Source organism: Sinocyclocheilus grahami, unplaced genomic scaffold, assembly GCF_001515645.1.
Source record: "Sinocyclocheilus grahami isolate Dianchi unplaced genomic scaffold, SAMN03320097.WGS_v1.1 scaffold461.1, whole genome shotgun sequence".
NCBI lineage: Eukaryota > Metazoa > Chordata > Actinopteri > Cypriniformes > Cyprinidae > Sinocyclocheilus > Sinocyclocheilus grahami.
The window spans coordinates 383,951-390,203 of NW_015505640.1; positions in this window are offsets into that span (position 1 = coordinate 383,951).

A 6,253-nucleotide genomic window follows, 5' to 3' on the forward strand; every position below is an offset into this window, starting at 1 on the left:
ATCCTTCGTTCAGAGGAGGAAGTTAGTGGTGTTCATGTCTGCTACTGTTTTTCATTTGCAGTCACAAAACTTTTGAACGACTTCCAAACAACTTCCCCTTTCATAAACGCAAAGGTGTACCTCCAGCCAATGTGATTTGTAAAGATTTTCAGATTGCAACTGATGTCTGATTATTCAAAGCAATTGCTCTTTCATTTTGCCTTTCAGAATTAGAGACATTACTTGTTAGTTTGCCTTCCTTAAGTAAATGAGAATGTTCGGCCCGTTAGCAGATTTTTACTAAACCTAAAAACTAGCATTTTCACTAGCACCACTATAAAAAGTATTTAAAAAAATTCTAATATTTATGTTTTCCTTTACTGAACATTTTCTTTGAAACAAAAAAAGAGGAAACATTTACTTTTTTTTGTTTTTAATGCAATATATAAATCTCTAAATTACACCAAACAATTTTTTTTGCAGCTATAATGTAACTTTGTTGCAGCTATAAATTCATTAACATGCATTTGCTGTAAACAGTAACAGTGATTTGTTTAGAATATAATAAAGGTCAAATAAAATGTTACTAATGAAGATATCAGTAATCTATAAAGAATATGCAGAAAAAGTGTGTCAGTAAGTGTTCAAATGCACCGTCATCTGCTGGACTGAAAATTAGGGGATTCTAAGTTATGAATGCTGAGTAATCAAACCCAATCAAATCTGGCATGAACTAAGTCCTTTAGAACTAGTAAGCATTTTCTGCCACTTAGCCCTTAATGTACCCAAAGTATATTTGGCTTTGACAATTCAATACAATCTGTGGTTTCACAGATTTACAGTGACATGTCATAATAGTCGTCCACATTAATTGGTGAGATGCTGAACAGAGGCAGACACATTTGGGTAACACATTGACTCCTAAAGTGTGGCGAGCAATTTTGCAAGGGTTACATCCATGAAGGAATGTAGGTAACATACTTGTCTCAGTCCAATGCCACAGACTGCTCTTTGACCAACTAAAACAAATAGTGTTCAACTGCTAATGTTGAGCCAGATAAAATAAATCAATCAGCTTGTTTTCACTGTTTTCACTGTTTCCACAGATTTAGTGAAAATGTAAACTTGTCTTTGCATATATTTTTGTGCCAGGCCAAGCTTAAAATTAGGGTTTACAGAATATGAAAAGGAATACCACTGTAAACACACTGAGTATGTTTAGCTCTCAGTAATTTTAATATATCTCTGACACCTACAGCAACAAAAGGTGTATTATTGCCATACTGCAGTTAACTCTGCTTTATTTGAACATCCACAATGATAGTAAAAACCAATCACAGTGTTGTGTGCCATATAAAATGTATAGTTTCGACATGTACTGCAGCGCTCTATATAGGCGACGGTGAGCACGGGCAGAGTTTCACACAGAACTCGTGTTTCTCTGTTAGCCGCAGTGACTGAGCAGTGCAGAGTTCTGGAACATTCCAGGAGAGACTCAAAGAAGAACATACACAGTGGGAGTTTGGACCCGGCCCAAGATAAATAAATCCAGGTTTACATTTTATGAGTAAATGAGATCATATCTAGTCGGCCCTTGAAGGTTATGAGACAAAAATGCATGTCTGTGCTGCTGTTAAATCAAGATATTTCATTTAGATTTGATATCTCATCATGTCTACAAGGCATATGGTTTGTGTGGGTGTTTGGGGTATAGAAATATGGCAGTGATGATGTTGCTGACATCTGTGGTTAAGGGTTTCGCAAGTGTCGTGTTGATTAATAAATCAGCTGGTTCTTAGTAGTAAATTTGTTGCATTAGGCACTTCTGAAGAGCTCTGTCTAAACACACACAAAGCATTTTCTAAACGGTATACCAGATAATCTAATATTTGAGCTTTTGAGTAGCTATTGAATGTTTGGATGTTTTTGCATTTCAGCGAATGCTCTTCATTTATGGCAGAGGGGTCAAGAAAATAAGTTTGCATTGATTTTAGCTGTGCCTGTGACGGCTACCCACCAACTGTTCAATACAGGTTTATGTAACAGTGAGTACATAAACATTTATGAGACTTGGATTTACAAGTGTCTATATGCAAGGTCAGCAATGTGTCTCACATGTTCTTTGATATTTGACATTCAATTAAATGAAGTTTCAGTGGGCATGATGAGCTGTTGTCTTAATGAGGCACATTCATGTTTTATTGATCATAAGATGCTGCAGATTATTCTAAGTTTTTGTTTACCAAGTCTCATCTTTGATCTTTAGACAACCACTCTAGAGCTTTTCTCTCCCGAAATGTTTCTATATACAAACCCTGATTACCTTGGCAACAAGAGAAGGTGCTTGATCAAGCACAAGGTCCACATAACTGGCCCCAATAAATACTTTGCAGCACTTAATTTAGTTCCATGCCGTGGGCCATTAGCTCCTACAGTCCGTCACTCAGCAACTGTGCGGCTGATGGAGAGAAAAGGCACAGCAGTGTCAATTTAATTAAATCCAGCTTGGCTGGGTGTGGCTGTTCATCAGCAGCATGTAGCACATTTCTGACAGGACCAGAAATTACTATTCATGCCCCTTTGCACAAAATGTTATTTTAGGTTATATATATAGTTCCTGAGTTTATTCTATTATTAAGATAAATTAGTGGACTCACAGTGCACAAGAACAGAAGACAAAATTTGGGAACCCTAGTATTAATTAAAAGTAAATTGACAATAATTTATTATTGTTTTAAATGTATTTATAGACAATATTTTGAAATGCAAGATAATTTACACTCTTTGACAACAGAGGCCTTTTAAGAAACATATTAAGAAACATTGTGCTTCACTCTTTCTTTTTAAAATAAGAAAAATTATAAAATGATCTGTAGAGTTAGCAGACTATGAATTACCTACAATATTTACAAGAACATAACATCACATTGTACTTGACTTCTGGGTAAAAAAATATATAAAAATCAGTTGCAAAGATAAACTGAACCAAAAACAGCATTTTTGTGTAACGAGATTGAACGCCCCCTTTTTTACTTGACAGGATGTCTTTAAAGGATTTGGTCTATGACTAATGACAATATCTGTGCTCTGAAGTAGGTCAAACAAAGTAGCCAATTACTGTTCTTCCCATTACAATGATGAAAGCTAGAGATTAGCTGTGCTTAGTTTTGGATAAATTGTTTACTAATAAACGTAAGGGTTTTTTGAGTCCCTCTTGCAAACAATGAAACAAACCGATTTAGCTAATTTAATGTTTTTTAACTCCATTTAATGATGATATTGTGATTATGAAAAGGTACAGAACTCAATTTTTCCACCTTGGGAAAAAAACCTAGTTTGTAATTTTAAAAAAGGTGATCACACACACACAAACAAAATATTATTCTGATAAACAGATTTAGAGTAATAACTCTAAGGATATATTGCTTATTTTCAGTAATCATTAAGATATCTGATAACCCTCATAACCTTAAAATAATAACCCTCATAACCTTAAAAAAGCTACAGCAACTCCATTTAAAAACATGAATTCTTCAAGAAAATACCCCGTATAAAATGACAAAAGCTAAAGACTTACCATTTGTGTATTACTGCATTTAAATATCTTATTTAAAATCCATGGCAACAACAGCACTTTTATAGAATCAGGTTGCATATATATATATATATATATATATATATATATATATATATATATATGTGTGTGTGTGTGTGTGTGTGTGTGTATATATATATATATAACACATATATATAAGTGTTACATATATATATATGTAACACTTTACAATAAGGTTAATTAGTTAACATTAATTAACTACTTTAGTTAACATGAAGTAAGCATGAACAATACTTCTACAGCATTTCAACATTTACTAATGCATTTTTAAAATCAAAAGTTGTGCTTGTTAATATTAGTTAATGCACTGTGAATTAAAATTAACTAACATTAACAAAGATTAATAGCTACTGTAATAAATGTATTGTTCATTGTTTATTCATGTTAGTTAATACATTAACTAACATTAACTAATGGAACCTTATTGTAAAGTCTTTACCACACACACACACACACACATGCATACATGTGTGTGTGTGTGTGTGTATATTTATATTCATACTTTAATACATTTCAACTTACAAATTATATCCCATAAACTTGTCTAGTTTAATGTGGTGTTTTTCAGCATGTTTCTTTATGTGCACTGAATATTTGAAATGGGAATTCTCTCTAAACAAATAATCCATTGTTTAAAATAGATTTGTTTAAAAAAGACATGTCAGACATTCAGTTGATTTACACATTATCCTCTCAGATTCCGCTAAATTGCGCTTATGTTTTACTTCTATGTTTCCTGTGTTTTTTTCAGCATAAGTCTGCTTCATAAAGTTATCAAATAAGCAACATTAATTAACTACTTTAGTTAACATGAAGTAAGCATGAACAATACTTCTACAGCATTTCAACATTTACTAATGCATTTTTAAAATCAAAAGTTGTGCTTGTTAATATTAGTTAATGCACTGTGAATTAAAATTAACTAACATTAACAAAGATTAATAGCTACTGTAATAAATGTATTGTTCATTGTTTATTCATGTTAGTTAATACATTAACTAACATTAACTAATGGAACCTTATTGTAAAGTCTTTACCACACACACACACACACACATGCATACATGTGTGTGTGTGTGTGTGTATATTTATATTCATACTTTAATACATTTCAACTTACAAATTATATCCCATAAACTTGTCTAGTTTAATGTGGTGTTTTTCAGCATGTTTCTTTATGTGCACTGAATATTTGAAATGGGAATTCTCTCTAAACAAATAATCCATTGTTTAAAATAGATTTGTTTAAAAAAGACATGTCAGACATTCAGTTGATTTACACATTATCCTCTCAGATTCCGCTAAATTGCGCTTATGTTTTACTTCTATGTTTCCTGTGTTTTTTTCAGCATAAGTCTGCTTCATAAAGTTATCAAATAAGCAAGCGTGTTCTCTTTAGTCATGGTTTGTGAGGGGAGCATATATACTGTCACAAAACACATCTTCATTCATTTAGAACAACAAACAGACATCATAACACAGTCCACAAGACTATGTAACTCCAGAGATAATGCCATAATTTGTATTCATTAACCAAGCAGGTTTGATCGTTCTTTGTTTTAACTACTTGAGTATTATGGCTGTGAAACAAGCATCAAAGCACTGTGTGGGGCCCCACAGGCTTCAGCTGTATTAAAATCACAATCTGTCTAATTACAGGTATGCACAGTGGTGAGAAAAGGAGAATGTTTTCTACAGAGATGCCTTGAAGGCTTTGTTAATACACTGACTGGAATAAATTCCTCATGCAAGGAACTCAGGTGCCACATTTCCTGTGCCGAGAGCCTTTTGAAACAGCCTTCCAGGTGAGAGTGAGACCGTGACTCAAGTTGTCTGCACTCGAGTCGTGAGTAAACATCATCTCGCACTTGATCCTGCATTAAACCCAATAATGAGGCCAAGCACTAGGCATTAAGATCACAGAGCGCTCGTCTGCCCTCAGTCTCATGCTGCACAGATTTTTGACTCAGTTCCGTGGGAGATGAGAGTGTCTGCATGGGTGCCGTTAGTCACCACGGGCAATCGCATTTACAAAAGGGGCTTTCTGAACAAACATGATGGTGTGCGGCCTATCATGCAGCAGTTTTTTTGAACGTGAACCATCTCAATTCAATGTCTCAGAGGCTTTATTTATTGGTTGCTGCCACCAAAGGATTATAAAATGTTAATGTTAATATGCAAAAAATTATCTATAAACTAATTTGTAAAGTGAATAGAATGAAATGCATCACAAAATATAATTTCCACTTTTAAAGTGTTGAAGCTGGACATGAATTATTTTGCAGTTCATCATAACATTCACATCGAGTGATTTCTTTTTCTTTAAGCTAATTTGCAAATCAGCTGCAATTTCACTCCACAAACAAAAGTCCATCTTCAACAGCTTGTGCTTTAAAAATAGTTACTTTTAGTTACCTGTTACAGATAGTTTATAGTTTGCACATAAATCGACATAGACATGAGAGATACAATTTCAGGAGCTCTTGTGCATCTTGTGCATTGTGTGACCCCGTGACTGCAGGGTTGTGTTTTTATTTGATGCTTGGGAAAAGAGCACCACTTGGGTGGCTGGAGCCCAGGCAGAATCCCGAAGTCTAACTACCCTTTAATCCTTAATCCTCAACCCAAACCTGACCCTATACTGCATTCATTCGCCTT